Here is a 17,068-nt window from a genome sequence, read left to right as displayed (position 1 = left end):
TGTCCTGCACCAGATACACAAAGATTTGTTCAGCAGGGATTGTGCTGTGTGTGGCACGGAGGCCGAAGACTTAGAGCACCTGTTCCTCAGGTGTGCGTCACTGGCAAACCTCAGAGGGAGGGTCAAGGCCCTCTTGATGAGGCACTGTAGACTGGACGGACTCCCGGGGCCTGAGTGGGACTGGACTTTTCTGTTCGGGCTCCCACGGAAGAGTCAGAAAACAAACAATGTGTTGATCAATACTGTGCTGGCTTTCGCCAGACACACAGTGTGGATTAGGAGAAACTTTGCCTTATATGAAAAGAGGGACTTCGGTGTTGTGGAACTGTTCGAGAACATGTTGAGGGCTCACCTTAGGCTGCTGTTCGAGGCCGACAGGGACCGCTTCAGAGGGAGGTTTATGCAGCGCTCTTTGTTGCTGTGCGAAACGGAGGAGCAGGAGATAGTTTTTCAATTTTAAATTAAATGTGTGAATGTAGGATTTGGTGAGGTAATGTCTATTGTGTATTGTGGGGTTTGATTTAGTGGGTGGGATAGAGATTATTATTGTGTATTTTTGTTGAGCACTTTTGGGACTTTTTGGGGTCTTATGTACCGATTTGTTTTGTCTATGGTTTACTCTTGTCTGGTTGGTTTAAATCTTATGTTTACATCATATTTTGGCTATTCGTTTTTGGGTTGATTTTGGTCTTTTTTCTTGTTTTGTTTTTTTCATTTAATTTCATATATGCTGTGGTATGGTTTTTCTGTCGATTTTCTTTCAGGCACACAGTTGTTTGGTTTCTCTTTGGTTTTTTCTTGATGATTTTTCTTGGAGTTATTTTGGGGTTTTATGTATTTGGGTGGTTTATTAATGTGTTGTGTATTATGTTTTGTGTGGATATATGTGTATTTTTTAAAATATTTGTATTTTTGATAATAAAAGATAAAAAAAAACCCCAACACGCCCGATCTCGTCCGATCTCGGAAGCTGTTGTTCAAGGGCCTTGAACAGCAGTGCTGGCCAGCGGCAGTACAGTGACTTTTGCGGAGGGAGCCCAAGGATGACATCACTTCCCGTGTGCCAGCAACAGTTGGCATTTCCTCTGGGGAGGCTGCAAACTTATCACAACCTGCATTTGTCCCTGCCATGGCTGAACACTGCACATGTAGGGGAGAGAAAAGACTGCGGCCTTTCTCCCGGTGAGCACAACGGCTGAGGGCGTTCATGATAATAAAGGGAAGAGAAAAAGGCCCATTTGGTGGAGGGTTTTGAAGGGGCCCTGCACTAGGCACGGGCTAAGCCGTGTATAAAAGGCCCTCCTGCCGCAGTTTCAATTGCTTACGGCCATACCACTCTGAACACGCCCGATCTCGTCCGATCTCGGAAGCTAAGCAGGGTCGGGCCTGGTTAGTACTTGGATGGGAGACCGCCTGGGAATACCAGGTGCTGTAAGCTTTTTCATCTTTCTAGGCAGCAGAGGGCGCTGCTCCCTCTCCAGGGGGAGACAGGGCCTTGAACAGCAGTACAGTGACTTTTGCGGAGGAAGCCCAAGGATGACATCACTTCCCGTGTGCCAGCAACAGTTGGCATTTCCTCTGGGGAGGCTGCAAACTTATCACAACCTGCATTTGTCCCTGCCATGGCTGAACACTGCACATGTAGGGGAGAGAAAAGACTGCGGCCTTTCTCCCGGTGAGCACAACGGCTGAGGGCGTTCATGATAATAAAGGGCAGAGAAAAAGGCCCATTTGGTGGAGGGTTGTGAAGGGGCCCTGCACTAGGCACCGGCTAAGCCGTGTATAAAAGGCCCTCCTGCCGCCGCTTCAATTGCTTACGGCCATACCACTCTGAACACGCCCGATCTCGTCCGATCTCGGAAGCTAAGCAGGGTCGGGCCTGGTTAGTACTTGGATGGGAGACCGCCTGGGAATACCAGGTGCTGTAAGCTTTTTCATCTTTCTAGGCAGCAGAGGGCGCTGCTCCCTCTCCAGGGGGAGACAGGGCCTTGAACAGCAGTGCTGGCCAGCGGCAGTACAGTGGGTGCATTCCATTTGGTAACGATTTCTCCTCGTCTCCTCGCCTCGCGTCTCTTCCTCGACTCCTCGGTCAAAGGTCACGGAGGAAACGAGGAGAAGATGCGAGGAGGCGAGTGAACCTGGCTTGTCAATTGGAACGTCCTCACTCCGCCATATTGAACTGACGTGTGAAGCGTTGCGTTGAGGCTCCTCCCGCGCAGGATGACAGCTGTCTAAATTATTCTAAGGCTCGTGTTTTATCCACATAAAAACGTTTAACAAAGTTCAGATTAATGTTTAATTCATCTAAATTATGCCAGCCTCTAGTGAGCCTTGTCTTAAAAAAAATCCCTAATGCCTAAAAAGCGTTTCTGTTTCTGTTTTATTCAGTTTTTTTGTTATTCTGTCTGCTGTATGCTACATTTTAATTTTGTGAAGCACTTTGCAGCACTGATAAGAAAGGTGCTATACAAATTGTCCAACTTTTATCCTTTATGCGACTTGGATTAGACAACGATCATGTGGGCTGTTTGACACTTACTGGCAATGAACCAAAGTGCTTTCTTTTTATTCCTAAATAAATAAATACAATTCCCAAATAACCATAGATCTAGCTGTAAGAGCAAAATGTGCGATTTTAAACAAGGAAATGCTGTTAATGTTTAGTAAGAATTTATTCTCCAGAAAAGAAATTCCATGGCAACACACACAAACACAATTCATAAGCATGATGAATACTGAATGAGAGACACATCAAACAAACGCAGCAAACCAACTGGTGATCCAGAGAAGACACAGAAGTGATTCCAGCAGTGATTCCGGCCTTTATGATGAAAATATGTCCTGTCATGGCAACGGTCATTGCCAAGGTTATGAATATGGTGAGAATGGAAACAGAGGTAGGCTACGCCTAAAAGGCAGAGAATTTTTTTTTTTTTTTTTTACATTAAAAAAAATAAATTAAATTGTCTCTAATATAGTTGAAAATCGCTCCGTCTGCTGCTCAGCCCGTGCGTCCTCGGTCGCTTCCCGGAGAAACCCCAGCAGCGCTCCCTCTCGTCTTCGCCTCTTGGCTGCCGGGGGACCCGAGGAAGCAGCGGAGGTCACACATGGGAGCGGGCAGCAGCATCTGATGGCCCCGGTTGCTCATCAGGGGGACTGGGATCGGGGCTGGATGGGGAGCGACAGCGGCTGACTCCGGCTGCTGGTCCACACGAGTCTATTAAAGCGGGAGGGAGCGCCGATGGCATCCCGCCGGTAGTCTCATGCTTGAGGGAGAACCGGGGCCAGGCCGCAGCCGTTTGCTCCCCATCCTCAGACCCAGAGCCCGGTGCTGCTGACTTGAGGTCCTATTAGAAAGAGACGCATGGTAAAAGAGTTGCATGTGTGCATTTATAGGCTATTTCTATATGTCCTAATGAACGGATTTCATTCAGGCTTATTAGATCATGGAATGTCATTCATAGTAATGATAAATCCTATAAAATAACTCCATATAAAATTCACGTTACTTGCCCCCGCTCACCCTCTCTATGCGCTGGAGGATCAGCTGGCGCATCTCCTCTGTCCCTATAATCACATTCAAGCCTTAAGATCATTTCCTGATGCCTATTTGGGAAAAGTTTGACATCCTACAACTACAGCAGATCTGTCAGTATATGAACCTTTAACGTATAACCCTTCATTAACAAATGTTCGGCTAACATTTAAAACCTCTGCTATTTCTGTTTGAAGAATATATAACAAGTTGGGGCTACTTACACCTGTGGATTTTTTTTCTGCCAATGTCCGCACGTTTTCTGATGGTATGGAGGTGGGCTTATATCCGCACGTGCCAATGGTTAATTGCCTTCACTCATTATTTCCGCATCGAGGATACACCTGAGTATCCTCCGACCACGCCTTATTGGAGGACGGAGGCGAGGAGACTTGAAGGATCCTTCATGCATCTTTTAACCAATTGGAACATCCTTAATGATGGCGGCTAATTTTTGGATGCCGGGTCAGCGAGGAGACGAGGTCGCGAGGACGGAGGAGGAGACACAAGACAATGCACCCGAGGAGACATGAAGGATCCTTCATGCGTTTTTTGACCAATTGGAATGTCCTTCATGATGGCGGCTCATTTTTGGATGCCGAGTCACCGAGGAGACGAGGCCGCGAGGACGGAGGAGAGGATGCATTTTGGCCAAATGGAATGCACCCAGGGACTTTTGCGGAGGAAGCCCAAGGATGACATCACTTCCCGTGTGCCAGCAACAGTTGGCATTTCCTCTGGGGAGGCTGCAAACTTATCACAACCTGCATTTGTCCCTGCCATGGCTGAACACTGCACATGTAGGGCAGAGAAAAGACTGCGGCCTTTCTCCCGGTGAGCACAACGGCTGAGGGCGTTCATGATAATAAAGGGCAGAGAAAAAGGCCCATTTGGTGGAGGGTTTGGAAGGGGCCCTGCACTAGGCACGGGCTAAGCCGTGTATAAAAGGCCCTCCTGCCGCCGCTTCAATTGCTTACGGCCATACCACTCTGAACACGCCCGATCTCGTCCGATCTCGGAAGCTAAGCAGGGTCGGGCCTGGTTAGTACTTGGATGGGAGACCGCCTGGGAATACCAGGTGCTGTAAGCTTTTTCATCTTTCTAGGCAGCAGAGGGCGCTGCTCCCTCTCCAGGGGGAGACAGGGCCTTGAACAGCAGTGCTGGCCAGCGGCAGTACAGTGACTTTTGCGGAGGGAGCCCAAGGATGACATCACTTCCCGTGTGCCAGCAACAGTTGGCATTTCCTCTGGGGAGGCTGCAAACTTATCACAACCTGCATTTGTCCCTGCCATGGCTGAACACTGCACATGTAGGGCAGAGAAAAGACTGCGGCCTTTCTCCCGGTGAGCACAACGGCTGAGGGCGTTCATGATAATAAAGGGCAGAGAAAAAGGCCCATTTGGTGGAGGGTTTGGAAGGGGCCCTGCACTAGGCACGGGCTAAGCCGTGTATAAAAGGCCCTCCTGCCGCCGCTTCAATTGCTTACGGCCATACCACTCTGAACACGCCCGATCTCGTCCGATCTCGGAAGCTAAGCAGGGTCGGGCCTGGTTAGTACTTGGATGGGAGACCGCCTGGGAATACCAGGTGCTGTAAGCTTTTTCATCTTTCTAGGCAGCAGAGGGCGCTGCTCCCTCTCCAGGGGGAGACATGGCCTTGAACAGCAGTACAGTGACTTTTGCGGAGGAAGCCCAAGGATGACATCACTTCCCGTGTGCCAGCAACAGTTGGCATTTCCTCTGGGGAGGCTGCAAACTTATCACAACCTGCATTTGTCCCTGCCATGGCTGAACACTGCACATGTAGGGGAGAGAAAAGACTGCGGCCTTTCTCCCGGTGAGCACAACGGCTGAGGGCGTTCATGATAATAAAGGGCAGAGAAAAAGGCCCATTTGGTGGAGGGTTTGGAAGGGGCCCTGCACTAGGCACGGGCTAAGCCGTGTATAAAAGGCCCTCCTGCCGCAACTTCAATTGCTTACGGCCATACCACTCTGAACACGCCCGATCTCGTCCGATCTCGGAAGCTAAGCAGGGTCGGGCCTGGTTAGTACTTGGATGGGAGACCGCCTGGGAATACCAGGTGCTGTAAGCTTTTTCATCTTTCTAGGCAGCAGAGGGCGCTGCTCCCTCTCCAGGGGGAGACAGGGCCTTGAACAGCAGTGCTGGCCAGCGGCAGTACAGTGACTTTTGCGGAGGGAGCCCAAGGATGACATCACTTCCCGTGTGCCAGCAACAGTTGGCATTTCCTCTGGGGAGGCTGCAAACTTATCACAACCTGCATTTGTCCCTGCCATGGCTGAACACTGCACATGTAGGGCAGAGAAAAGACTGCGGCCTTTCTCCCGGTGAGCACAACGGCTGAGGGCGTTCATGATAATAAAGGGCAGAGAAAAAGGCCCATTTGGTGGAGGGTTTGGAAGGGGCCCTGCACTAGGCACGGGCTAAGCCGTGTATAAAAGGCCCTCCTGCCGCCGCTTCAATTGCTTACGGCCATACCACTCTGAACACGCCCGATCTCGTCCGATCTCGGAAGCTAAGCAGGGTCGGGCCTGGTTAGTACTTGGATGGGAGACCGCCTGGGAATACCAGGTGCTGTAAGCTTTTTCATCTTTCTAGGCAGCAGAGGGCGCTGCTCCCTCTCCAGGGGGAGACATGGCCTTGAACAGCAGTACAGTGACTTTTGCGGAGGAAGCCCAAGGATGACATCACTTCCCGTGTGCCAGCAACAGTTGGCATTTCCTCTGGGGAGGCTGCAAACTTATCACAACCTGCATTTGTCCCTGCCATGGCTGAACACTGCACATGTAGGGGAGAGAAAAGACTGCGGCCTTTCTCCCGGTGAGCACAATGGCTGAGGGCGTTCATGATAATAAAGGGCAGAGAAAAAGGCCCATTTGGTGGAGGGTTTGGAAGGGGCCCTGCACTAGGCACGGGCTAAGCCGTGTATAAAAGGCCCTCCTGCCGCAACTTCAATTGCTTACGGCCATACCACTCTGAACACGCCCGATCTCGTCCGATCTCGGAAGCTAAGCAGGGTCGGGCCTGGTTAGTACTTGGATGGGAGACCGCCTGGGAATACCAGGTGCTGTAAGCTTTTTCATCTTTCTAGGCAGCAGAGGGCGCTGCTCCCTCTCCAGGGGGAGACAGGGCCTTGAACAGCAGTGCTGGCCAGCGGCAGTACAGTGACTTTTGCGGAGGGAGCCCAAGGATGACATCACTTCCCGTGTGCCAGCAACAGTTGGCATTTCCTCTGGGGAGGCTGCAAACTTATCACAACCTGCATTTGTCCCTGCCATGGCTGAACACTGCACATGTAGGGCAGAGAAAAGACTGCGGCCTTTCTCCCGGTGAGCACAACGGCTGAGGGCGTTCATGATAATAAAGGGCAGAGAAAAAGGCCCATTTGGTGGAGGGTTTGGAAGGGGCCCTGCACTAGGCACGGGCTAAGCCGTGTATAAAAGGCCCTCCTGCCGCCGCTTCAATTGCTTACGGCCATACCACTCTGAACACGCCCGATCGCGTCCGATCTCGGAAGCTAAGCAGGGTCGGGCCTGGTTAGTACTTGGATGGGAGACCGCCTGGGAATACCAGGTGCTGTAAGCTTTTTCATCTTTCTAGGCAGCAGAGGGCGCTGCTCCCTCTCCAGGGGGAGACAGGGCCTTGAACAGCAGTGCTGGCCAGCGGCAGTACAGTGACTTTTGCGGAGGGAGCCCAAGGATGACATCACTTCCCGTGTGCCAGCAACAGTTGGCATTTCCTCTGGGGAGGCTGCAAACTTATCACAACCTGCATTTGTCCCTGCCATGGCTGAACACTGCACATGTAGGGCAGAGAAAAGACTGCGGCCTTTCTCCCGGTGAGCACAACGGCTGAGGGCGTTCATGATAATAAAGGGCAGAGAAAAAGGCCCATTTGGTGGAGGGTTTGGAAGGGGCCCTGCACTAGGCACGGGCTAAGCCGTGTATAAAAGGCCCTCCTGCCGCAACTTCAATTGCTTACGGCCATACCACTCTGAACACGCCCGATCTCGTCCGATCTCGGAAGCTAAGCAGGGTCGGGCCTGGTTAGTACTTGGATGGGAGACCGCCTGGGAATACCAGGTGCTGTAAGCTTTTTCATCTTTCTAGGCAGCAGAGGGCGCTGCTCCCTCTCCAGGGGGAGACATGGCCTTGAACAGCAGTACAGTGACTTTTGCGGAGGAAGCCCAAGGATGACATCACTTCCCGTGTGCCAGCAACAGTTGGCATTTCCTCTGGGGAGGCTGCAAACTTATCACAACCTGCATTTGTCCCTGCCATGGCTGAACACTGCACATGTAGGGGAGAGAAAAGACTGCGGCCTTTCTCCCGGTGAGCACAACGGCTGAGGGCGTTCATGATAATAAAGGGCAGAGAAAAAGGCCCATTTGGTGGAGGGTTTGGAAGGGGCCCTGCACTAGGCACGGGCTAAGCCGTGTATAAAAGGCCCTCCTGCCGCAACTTCAATTGCTTACGGCCATACCACTCTGAACACGCCCGATCTCGTCCGATCTCGGAAGCTAAGCAGGGTCGGGCCTGGTTAGTACTTGGATGGGAGACCGCCTGGGAATACCAGGTGCTGTAAGCTTTTTCATCTTTCTAGGCAGCAGAGGGCGCTGCTCCCTCTCCAGGGGGAGACAGGGCCTTGAACAGCAGTGCTGGCCAGCGGCAGTACAGTGACTTTTGCGGAGGGAGCCCAAGGATGACATCACTTCCCGTGTGCCAGCAACAGTTGGCATTTCCTCTGGGGAGGCTGCAAACTTATCACAACCTGCATTTGTCCCTGCCATGGCTGAACACTGCACATGTAGGGCAGAGAAAAGACTGCGGCCTTTCTCCCGGTGAGCACAACGGCTGAGGGCGTTCATGATAATAAAGGGCAGAGAAAAAGGCCCATTTGGTGGAGGGTTTGGAAGGGGCCCTGCACTAGGCACGGGCTAAGCCGTGTATAAAAGGCCCTCCTGCCGCCGCTTCAATTGCTTACGGCCATACCACTCTGAACACGCCCGATCTCGTCCGATCTCGGAAGCTAAGCAGGGTCGGGCCTGGTTAGTACTTGGATGGGAGACCGCCTGGGAATACCAGGTGCTGTAAGCTTTTTCATCTTTCTAGGCAGCAGAGGGCGCTGCTCCCTCTCCAGGGGGAGACATGGCCTTGAACAGCAGTACAGTGACTTTTGCGGAGGAAGCCCAAGGATGACATCACTTCCCGTGTGCCAGCAACAGTTGGCATTTCCTCTGGGGAGGCTGCAAACTTATCACAACCTGCATTTGTCCCTGCCATGGCTGAACACTGCACATGTAGGGGAGAGAAAAGACTGCGGCCTTTCTCCCGGTGAGCACAATGGCTGAGGGCGTTCATGATAATAAAGGGCAGAGAAAAAGGCCCATTTGGTGGAGGGTTTGGAAGGGGCCCTGCACTAGGCACGGGCTAAGCCGTGTATAAAAGGCCCTCCTGCCGCAACTTCAATTGCTTACGGCCATACCACTCTGAACACGCCCGATCTCGTCCGATCTCGGAAGCTAAGCAGGGTCGGGCCTGGTTAGTACTTGGATGGGAGACCGCCTGGGAATACCAGGTGCTGTAAGCTTTTTCATCTTTCTAGGCAGCAGAGGGCGCTGCTCCCTCTCCAGGGGGAGACAGGGCCTTGAACAGCAGTGCTGGCCAGCGGCAGTACAGTGACTTTTGCGGAGGGAGCCCAAGGATGACATCACTTCCCGTGTGCCAGCAACAGTTGGCATTTCCTCTGGGGAGGCTGCAAACTTATCACAACCTGCATTTGTCCCTGCCATGGCTGAACACTGCACATGTAGGGCAGAGAAAAGACTGCGGCCTTTCTCCCGGTGAGCACAACGGCTGAGGGCGTTCATGATAATAAAGGGCAGAGAAAAAGGCCCATTTGGTGGAGGGTTTGGAAGGGGCCCTGCACTAGGCACGGGCTAAGCCGTGTATAAAAGGCCCTCCTGCCGCCGCTTCAATTGCTTACGGCCATACCACTCTGAACACGCCCGATCGCGTCCGATCTCGGAAGCTAAGCAGGGTCGGGCCTGGTTAGTACTTGGATGGGAGACCGCCTGGGAATACCAGGTGCTGTAAGCTTTTTCATCTTTCTAGGCAGCAGAGGGCGCTGCTCCCTCTCCAGGGGGAGACAGGGCCTTGAACAGCAGTGCTGGCCAGCGGCAGTACAGTGACTTTTGCGGAGGGAGCCCAAGGATGACATCACTTCCCGTGTGCCAGCAACAGTTGGCATTTCCTCTGGGGAGGCTGCAAACTTATCACAACCTGCATTTGTCCCTGCCATGGCTGAACACTGCACATGTAGGGCAGAGAAAAGACTGCGGCCTTTCTCCCGGTGAGCACAACGGCTGAGGGCGTTCATGATAATAAAGGGCAGAGAAAAAGGCCCATTTGGTGGAGGGTTTGGAAGGGGCCCTGCACTAGGCACGGGCTAAGCCGTGTATAAAAGGCCCTCCTGCCGCAACTTCAATTGCTTACGGCCATACCACTCTGAACACGCCCGATCTCGTCCGATCTCGGAAGCTAAGCAGGGTCGGGCCTGGTTAGTACTTGGATGGGAGACCGCCTGGGAATACCAGGTGCTGTAAGCTTTTTCATCTTTCTAGGCAGCAGAGGGCGCTGCTCCCTCTCCAGGGGGAGACAGGGCCTTGAACAGCAGTGCTGGCCAGCGGCAGTACAGTGGGTGCATTCCATTTGGTAACGATTTCTCCTCGTCTCCTCGCCTCGCGTCTCTTCCTCGACTCCTCGGTCAAAGGTCACGGAGGAAACGAGGAGAAGATGCGAGGAGGCGAGTGAACCTGGCTTGTCAATTGGAACGTCCTCACTCCGCCATATTGAACTGACGTGTGAAGCGTTGCGTTGAGGCTCCTCCCGCGCAGGATGACAGCTGTCTAAATTATTCTAAGGCTCGTGTTTTATCCACATAAAAACGTTTAACAAAGTTCAGATTAATGTTTAATTCATCTAAATTATGCCAGCCTCTAGTGAGCCTTGTCTTAAAAAAAATCCCTAATGCCTAAAAAGCGTTTCTGTTTCTGTTTTATTCAGTTTTTTTGTTATTCTGTCTGCTGTATGCTACATTTTAATTTTGTGAAGCACTTTGCAGCACTGATAAGAAAGGTGCTATACAAATTGTCCAACTTTTATCCTTTATGCGACTTGGATTAGACAACGATCATGTGGGCTGTTTGACACTTACTGGCAATGAACCAAAGTGCTTTCTTTTTATTCCTAAATAAATAAATACAATTCCCAAATAACCATAGATCTAGCTGTAAGAGCAAAATGTGCGATTTTAAACAAGGAAATGCTGTTAATGTTTAGTAAGAATTTATTCTCCAGAAAAGAAATTCCATGGCAACACACACAAACACAATTCATAAGCATGATGAATACTGAATGAGAGACACATCAAACAAACGCAGCAAACCAACTGGTGATCCAGAGAAGACACAGAAGTGATTCCAGCAGTGATTCCGGCCTTTATGATGAAAATATGTCCTGTCATGGCAACGGTCATTGCCAAGGTTATGAATATGGTGAGAATGGAAACAGAGGTAGGCTACGCCTAAAAGGCAGAGAATTTTTTTTTTTTTTTTTTACATTAAAAAAAATAAATTAAATTGTCTCTAATATAGTTGAAAATCGCTCCGTCTGCTGCTCAGCCCGTGCGTCCTCGGTCGCTTCCCGGAGAAACCCCAGCAGCGCTCCCTCTCGTCTTCGCCTCTTGGCTGCCGGGGGACCCGAGGAAGCAGCGGAGGTCACACATGGGAGCGGGCAGCAGCATCTGATGGCCCCGGTTGCTCATCAGGGGGACTGGGATCGGGGCTGGATGGGGAGCGACAGCGGCTGACTCCGGCTGCTGGTCCACACGAGTCTATTAAAGCGGGAGGGAGCGCCGATGGCATCCCGCCGGTAGTCTCATGCTTGAGGGAGAACCGGGGCCAGGCCGCAGCCGTTTGCTCCCCATCCTCAGACCCAGAGCCCGGTGCTGCTGACTTGAGGTCCTATTAGAAAGAGACGCATGGTAAAAGAGTTGCATGTGTGCATTTATAGGCTATTTCTATATGTCCTAATGAACGGATTTCATTCAGGCTTATTAGATCATGGAATGTCATTCATAGTAATGATAAATCCTATAAAATAACTCCATATAAAATTCACGTTACTTGCCCCCGCTCACCCTCTCTATGCGCTGGAGGATCAGCTGGCGCATCTCCTCTGTCCCTATAATCACATTCAAGCCTTAAGATCATTTCCTGATGCCTATTTGGGAAAAGTTTGACATCCTACAACTACAGCAGATCTGTCAGTATATGAACCTTTAACGTATAACCCTTCATTAACAAATGTTCGGCTAACATTTAAAACCTCTGCTATTTCTGTTTGAAGAATATATAACAAGTTGGGGCTACTTACACCTGTGGATTTTTTTTCTGCCAATGTCCGCACGTTTTCTGATGGTATGGAGGTGGGCTTATATCCGCACGTGCCAATGGTTAATTGCCTTCACTCATTATTTCCGCATCGAGGATACACCTGAGTATCCTCCGACCACGCCTTATTGGAGGACGGAGGCGAGGAGACTTGAAGGATCCTTCATGCATCTTTTAACCAATTGGAACATCCTTAATGATGGCGGCTAATTTTTGGATGCCGGGTCAGCGAGGAGACGAGGTCGCGAGGACGGAGGAGGAGACACAAGACAATGCACCCGAGGAGACATGAAGGATCCTTCATGCGTTTTTTGACCAATTGGAATGTCCTTCATGATGGCGGCTCATTTTTGGATGCCGAGTCACCGAGGAGACGAGGCCGCGAGGACGGAGGAGAGGATGCATTTTGGCCAAATGGAATGCACCCAGGGACTTTTGCGGAGGAAGCCCAAGGATGACATCACTTCCCGTGTGCCAGCAACAGTTGGCATTTCCTCTGGGGAGGCTGCAAACTTATCACAACCTGCATTTGTCCCTGCCATGGCTGAACACTGCACATGTAGGGCAGAGAAAAGACTGCGGCCTTTCTCCCGGTGAGCACAACGGCTGAGGGCGTTCATGATAATAAAGGGCAGAGAAAAAGGCCCATTTGGTGGAGGGTTTGGAAGGGGCCCTGCACTAGGCACGGGCTAAGCCGTGTATAAAAGGCCCTCCTGCCGCCGCTTCAATTGCTTACGGCCATACCACTCTGAACACGCCCGATCTCGTCCGATCTCGGAAGCTAAGCAGGGTCGGGCCTGGTTAGTACTTGGATGGGAGACCGCCTGGGAATACCAGGTGCTGTAAGCTTTTTCATCTTTCTAGGCAGCAGAGGGCGCTGCTCCCTCTCCAGGGGGAGACAGGGCCTTGAACAGCAGTGCTGGCCAGCGGCAGTACAGTGACTTTTGCGGAGGGAGCCCAAGGATGACATCACTTCCCGTGTGCCAGCAACAGTTGGCATTTCCTCTGGGGAGGCTGCAAACTTATCACAACCTGCATTTGTCCCTGCCATGGCTGAACACTGCACATGTAGGGCAGAGAAAAGACTGCGGCCTTTCTCCCGGTGAGCACAACGGCTGAGGGCGTTCATGATAATAAAGGGCAGAGAAAAAGGCCCATTTGGTGGAGGGTTTGGAAGGGGCCCTGCACTAGGCACGGGCTAAGCCGTGTATAAAAGGCCCTCCTGCCGCCGCTTCAATTGCTTACGGCCATACCACTCTGAACACGCCCGATCTCGTCCGATCTCGGAAGCTAAGCAGGGTCGGGCCTGGTTAGTACTTGGATGGGAGACCGCCTGGGAATACCAGGTGCTGTAAGCTTTTTCATCTTTCTAGGCAGCAGAGGGCGCTGCTCCCTCTCCAGGGGGAGACATGGCCTTGAACAGCAGTACAGTGACTTTTGCGGAGGAAGCCCAAGGATGACATCACTTCCCGTGTGCCAGCAACAGTTGGCATTTCCTCTGGGGAGGCTGCAAACTTATCACAACCTGCATTTGTCCCTGCCATGGCTGAACACTGCACATGTAGGGGAGAGAAAAGACTGCGGCCTTTCTCCCGGTGAGCACAACGGCTGAGGGCGTTCATGATAATAAAGGGCAGAGAAAAAGGCCCATTTGGTGGAGGGTTTGGAAGGGGCCCTGCACTAGGCACGGGCTAAGCCGTGTATAAAAGGCCCTCCTGCCGCAACTTCAATTGCTTACGGCCATACCACTCTGAACACGCCCGATCTCGTCCGATCTCGGAAGCTAAGCAGGGTCGGGCCTGGTTAGTACTTGGATGGGAGACCGCCTGGGAATACCAGGTGCTGTAAGCTTTTTCATCTTTCTAGGCAGCAGAGGGCGCTGCTCCCTCTCCAGGGGGAGACAGGGCCTTGAACAGCAGTGCTGGCCAGCGGCAGTACAGTGACTTTTGCGGAGGGAGCCCAAGGATGACATCACTTCCCGTGTGCCAGCAACAGTTGGCATTTCCTCTGGGGAGGCTGCAAACTTATCACAACCTGCATTTGTCCCTGCCATGGCTGAACACTGCACATGTAGGGCAGAGAAAAGACTGCGGCCTTTCTCCCGGTGAGCACAACGGCTGAGGGCGTTCATGATAATAAAGGGCAGAGAAAAAGGCCCATTTGGTGGAGGGTTTGGAAGGGGCCCTGCACTAGGCACGGGCTAAGCCGTGTATAAAAGGCCCTCCTGCCGCCGCTTCAATTGCTTACGGCCATACCACTCTGAACACGCCCGATCTCGTCCGATCTCGGAAGCTAAGCAGGGTCGGGCCTGGTTAGTACTTGGATGGGAGACCGCCTGGGAATACCAGGTGCTGTAAGCTTTTTCATCTTTCTAGGCAGCAGAGGGCGCTGCTCCCTCTCCAGGGGGAGACATGGCCTTGAACAGCAGTACAGTGACTTTTGCGGAGGAAGCCCAAGGATGACATCACTTCCCGTGTGCCAGCAACAGTTGGCATTTCCTCTGGGGAGGCTGCAAACTTATCACAACCTGCATTTGTCCCTGCCATGGCTGAACACTGCACATGTAGGGGAGAGAAAAGACTGCGGCCTTTCTCCCGGTGAGCACAATGGCTGAGGGCGTTCATGATAATAAAGGGCAGAGAAAAAGGCCCATTTGGTGGAGGGTTTGGAAGGGGCCCTGCACTAGGCACGGGCTAAGCCGTGTATAAAAGGCCCTCCTGCCGCAACTTCAATTGCTTACGGCCATACCACTCTGAACACGCCCGATCTCGTCCGATCTCGGAAGCTAAGCAGGGTCGGGCCTGGTTAGTACTTGGATGGGAGACCGCCTGGGAATACCAGGTGCTGTAAGCTTTTTCATCTTTCTAGGCAGCAGAGGGCGCTGCTCCCTCTCCAGGGGGAGACAGGGCCTTGAACAGCAGTGCTGGCCAGCGGCAGTACAGTGACTTTTGCGGAGGGAGCCCAAGGATGACATCACTTCCCGTGTGCCAGCAACAGTTGGCATTTCCTCTGGGGAGGCTGCAAACTTATCACAACCTGCATTTGTCCCTGCCATGGCTGAACACTGCACATGTAGGGCAGAGAAAAGACTGCGGCCTTTCTCCCGGTGAGCACAACGGCTGAGGGCGTTCATGATAATAAAGGGCAGAGAAAAAGGCCCATTTGGTGGAGGGTTTGGAAGGGGCCCTGCACTAGGCACGGGCTAAGCCGTGTATAAAAGGCCCTCCTGCCGCCGCTTCAATTGCTTACGGCCATACCACTCTGAACACGCCCGATCGCGTCCGATCTCGGAAGCTAAGCAGGGTCGGGCCTGGTTAGTACTTGGATGGGAGACCGCCTGGGAATACCAGGTGCTGTAAGCTTTTTCATCTTTCTAGGCAGCAGAGGGCGCTGCTCCCTCTCCAGGGGGAGACAGGGCCTTGAACAGCAGTGCTGGCCAGCGGCAGTACAGTGACTTTTGCGGAGGGAGCCCAAGGATGACATCACTTCCCGTGTGCCAGCAACAGTTGGCATTTCCTCTGGGGAGGCTGCAAACTTATCACAACCTGCATTTGTCCCTGCCATGGCTGAACACTGCACATGTAGGGCAGAGAAAAGACTGCGGCCTTTCTCCCGGTGAGCACAACGGCTGAGGGCGTTCATGATAATAAAGGGCAGAGAAAAAGGCCCATTTGGTGGAGGGTTTGGAAGGGGCCCTGCACTAGGCACGGGCTAAGCCGTGTATAAAAGGCCCTCCTGCCGCAACTTCAATTGCTTACGGCCATACCACTCTGAACACGCCCGATCTCGTCCGATCTCGGAAGCTAAGCAGGGTCGGGCCTGGTTAGTACTTGGATGGGAGACCGCCTGGGAATACCAGGTGCTGTAAGCTTTTTCATCTTTCTAGGCAGCAGAGGGCGCTGCTCCCTCTCCAGGGGGAGACATGGCCTTGAACAGCAGTACAGTGACTTTTGCGGAGGAAGCCCAAGGATGACATCACTTCCCGTGTGCCAGCAACAGTTGGCATTTCCTCTGGGGAGGCTGCAAACTTATCACAACCTGCATTTGTCCCTGCCATGGCTGAACACTGCACATGTAGGGGAGAGAAAAGACTGCGGCCTTTCTCCCGGTGAGCACAACGGCTGAGGGCGTTCATGATAATAAAGGGCAGAGAAAAAGGCCCATTTGGTGGAGGGTTTGGAAGGGGCCCTGCACTAGGCACGGGCTAAGCCGTGTATAAAAGGCCCTCCTGCCGCAACTTCAATTGCTTACGGCCATACCACTCTGAACACGCCCGATCTCGTCCGATCTCGGAAGCTAAGCAGGGTCGGGCCTGGTTAGTACTTGGATGGGAGACCGCCTGGGAATACCAGGTGCTGTAAGCTTTTTCATCTTTCTAGGCAGCAGAGGGCGCTGCTCCCTCTCCAGGGGGAGACAGGGCCTTGAACAGCAGTGCTGGCCAGCGGCAGTACAGTGACTTTTGCGGAGGGAGCCCAAGGATGACATCACTTCCCGTGTGCCAGCAACAGTTGGCATTTCCTCTGGGGAGGCTGCAAACTTATCACAACCTGCATTTGTCCCTGCCATGGCTGAACACTGCACATGTAGGGCAGAGAAAAGACTGCGGCCTTTCTCCCGGTGAGCACAACGGCTGAGGGCGTTCATGATAATAAAGGGCAGAGAAAAAGGCCCATTTGGTGGAGGGTTTGGAAGGGGCCCTGCACTAGGCACGGGCTAAGCCGTGTATAAAAGGCCCTCCTGCCGCCGCTTCAATTGCTTACGGCCATACCACTCTGAACACGCCCGATCTCGTCCGATCTCGGAAGCTAAGCAGGGTCGGGCCTGGTTAGTACTTGGATGGGAGACCGCCTGGGAATACCAGGTGCTGTAAGCTTTTTCATCTTTCTAGGCAGCAGAGGGCGCTGCTCCCTCTCCAGGGGGAGACATGGCCTTGAACAGCAGTACAGTGACTTTTGCGGAGGAAGCCCAAGGATGACATCACTTCCCGTGTGCCAGCAACAGTTGGCATTTCCTCTGGGGAGGCTGCAAACTTATCACAACCTGCATTTGTCCCTGCCATGGCT

At 52.5% G+C, this 17,068-nt stretch overlaps 23 non-coding genes across 23 annotated transcripts; all 23 read left to right on the top strand.

Moving 5' to 3' along the window:
* The first annotated feature begins 1,319 nt into the window (after positions 1-1,319).
* On the top strand, positions 1,320-1,438 carry LOC139656618 (5S ribosomal RNA). The gene has a single exon (XR_011696150.1). It is a non-coding gene; the product is annotated as a 5S ribosomal RNA (ribosomal RNA).
* A 374-nt stretch (positions 1,439-1,812) lies between these two features.
* On the top strand, positions 1,813-1,931 carry LOC139656616 (5S ribosomal RNA). The gene has a single exon (XR_011696148.1). It is a non-coding gene; the product is annotated as a 5S ribosomal RNA (ribosomal RNA).
* A 2,575-nt stretch (positions 1,932-4,506) lies between these two features.
* LOC139656615 (5S ribosomal RNA) lies at positions 4,507-4,625 on the top strand. Its single transcript, XR_011696147.1, has one exon. It is a non-coding gene; the product is annotated as a 5S ribosomal RNA (ribosomal RNA).
* Positions 4,626-5,015: 390 nt separating this feature from the next.
* Positions 5,016-5,134, top strand: LOC139656614 (5S ribosomal RNA). Its single transcript, XR_011696146.1, has one exon. It is a non-coding gene; the product is annotated as a 5S ribosomal RNA (ribosomal RNA).
* Positions 5,135-5,508: 374 nt separating this feature from the next.
* On the top strand, positions 5,509-5,627 carry LOC139656613 (5S ribosomal RNA). The gene has a single exon (XR_011696145.1). It is a non-coding gene; the product is annotated as a 5S ribosomal RNA (ribosomal RNA).
* A 390-nt stretch (positions 5,628-6,017) lies between these two features.
* Positions 6,018-6,136, top strand: LOC139656612 (5S ribosomal RNA). Its single transcript, XR_011696144.1, has one exon. It is a non-coding gene; the product is annotated as a 5S ribosomal RNA (ribosomal RNA).
* A 374-nt stretch (positions 6,137-6,510) lies between these two features.
* LOC139656611 (5S ribosomal RNA) lies at positions 6,511-6,629 on the top strand. Its single transcript, XR_011696143.1, has one exon. It is a non-coding gene; the product is annotated as a 5S ribosomal RNA (ribosomal RNA).
* Positions 6,630-7,019: 390 nt separating this feature from the next.
* LOC139656568 (5S ribosomal RNA) lies at positions 7,020-7,138 on the top strand. The gene has a single exon (XR_011696103.1). It is a non-coding gene; the product is annotated as a 5S ribosomal RNA (ribosomal RNA).
* A 390-nt stretch (positions 7,139-7,528) lies between these two features.
* Positions 7,529-7,647, top strand: LOC139656610 (5S ribosomal RNA). The gene has a single exon (XR_011696142.1). It is a non-coding gene; the product is annotated as a 5S ribosomal RNA (ribosomal RNA).
* A 374-nt stretch (positions 7,648-8,021) lies between these two features.
* On the top strand, positions 8,022-8,140 carry LOC139656608 (5S ribosomal RNA). The gene has a single exon (XR_011696141.1). It is a non-coding gene; the product is annotated as a 5S ribosomal RNA (ribosomal RNA).
* Positions 8,141-8,530: 390 nt separating this feature from the next.
* Positions 8,531-8,649, top strand: LOC139656607 (5S ribosomal RNA). Its single transcript, XR_011696140.1, has one exon. It is a non-coding gene; the product is annotated as a 5S ribosomal RNA (ribosomal RNA).
* Positions 8,650-9,023: 374 nt separating this feature from the next.
* LOC139656606 (5S ribosomal RNA) lies at positions 9,024-9,142 on the top strand. The gene has a single exon (XR_011696139.1). It is a non-coding gene; the product is annotated as a 5S ribosomal RNA (ribosomal RNA).
* Positions 9,143-9,532: 390 nt separating this feature from the next.
* Positions 9,533-9,651, top strand: LOC139656567 (5S ribosomal RNA). The gene has a single exon (XR_011696102.1). It is a non-coding gene; the product is annotated as a 5S ribosomal RNA (ribosomal RNA).
* Positions 9,652-10,041: 390 nt separating this feature from the next.
* LOC139656604 (5S ribosomal RNA) lies at positions 10,042-10,160 on the top strand. Its single transcript, XR_011696137.1, has one exon. It is a non-coding gene; the product is annotated as a 5S ribosomal RNA (ribosomal RNA).
* Positions 10,161-12,735: 2,575 nt separating this feature from the next.
* LOC139656603 (5S ribosomal RNA) lies at positions 12,736-12,854 on the top strand. Its single transcript, XR_011696136.1, has one exon. It is a non-coding gene; the product is annotated as a 5S ribosomal RNA (ribosomal RNA).
* A 390-nt stretch (positions 12,855-13,244) lies between these two features.
* LOC139656602 (5S ribosomal RNA) lies at positions 13,245-13,363 on the top strand. The gene has a single exon (XR_011696135.1). It is a non-coding gene; the product is annotated as a 5S ribosomal RNA (ribosomal RNA).
* Positions 13,364-13,737: 374 nt separating this feature from the next.
* On the top strand, positions 13,738-13,856 carry LOC139656601 (5S ribosomal RNA). The gene has a single exon (XR_011696134.1). It is a non-coding gene; the product is annotated as a 5S ribosomal RNA (ribosomal RNA).
* Positions 13,857-14,246: 390 nt separating this feature from the next.
* LOC139656600 (5S ribosomal RNA) lies at positions 14,247-14,365 on the top strand. The gene has a single exon (XR_011696133.1). It is a non-coding gene; the product is annotated as a 5S ribosomal RNA (ribosomal RNA).
* Positions 14,366-14,739: 374 nt separating this feature from the next.
* Positions 14,740-14,858, top strand: LOC139656599 (5S ribosomal RNA). The gene has a single exon (XR_011696132.1). It is a non-coding gene; the product is annotated as a 5S ribosomal RNA (ribosomal RNA).
* A 390-nt stretch (positions 14,859-15,248) lies between these two features.
* On the top strand, positions 15,249-15,367 carry LOC139656622 (5S ribosomal RNA). Its single transcript, XR_011696154.1, has one exon. It is a non-coding gene; the product is annotated as a 5S ribosomal RNA (ribosomal RNA).
* A 390-nt stretch (positions 15,368-15,757) lies between these two features.
* On the top strand, positions 15,758-15,876 carry LOC139656598 (5S ribosomal RNA). The gene has a single exon (XR_011696131.1). It is a non-coding gene; the product is annotated as a 5S ribosomal RNA (ribosomal RNA).
* Positions 15,877-16,250: 374 nt separating this feature from the next.
* LOC139656597 (5S ribosomal RNA) lies at positions 16,251-16,369 on the top strand. The gene has a single exon (XR_011696130.1). It is a non-coding gene; the product is annotated as a 5S ribosomal RNA (ribosomal RNA).
* Positions 16,370-16,759: 390 nt separating this feature from the next.
* Positions 16,760-16,878, top strand: LOC139656596 (5S ribosomal RNA). Its single transcript, XR_011696129.1, has one exon. It is a non-coding gene; the product is annotated as a 5S ribosomal RNA (ribosomal RNA).
* The last annotated feature ends 190 nt before the right edge of the window (positions 16,879-17,068 follow it).

Source organism: Centroberyx affinis, unplaced genomic scaffold (assembly GCF_046629955.1).
Source record: "Centroberyx affinis isolate AG114_WGS23_722 - 3 ecotype Tasmania unplaced genomic scaffold, CSIRO-AGI_Caff_v1 ptg002499l_1, whole genome shotgun sequence".
NCBI classification, from domain to species: Eukaryota; Metazoa; Chordata; class Actinopteri; order Beryciformes; family Berycidae; genus Centroberyx; species Centroberyx affinis.
Note: the sequence above shows the minus strand (reverse complement) of the source record. Positions and strands in the feature narration are given on the sequence as shown.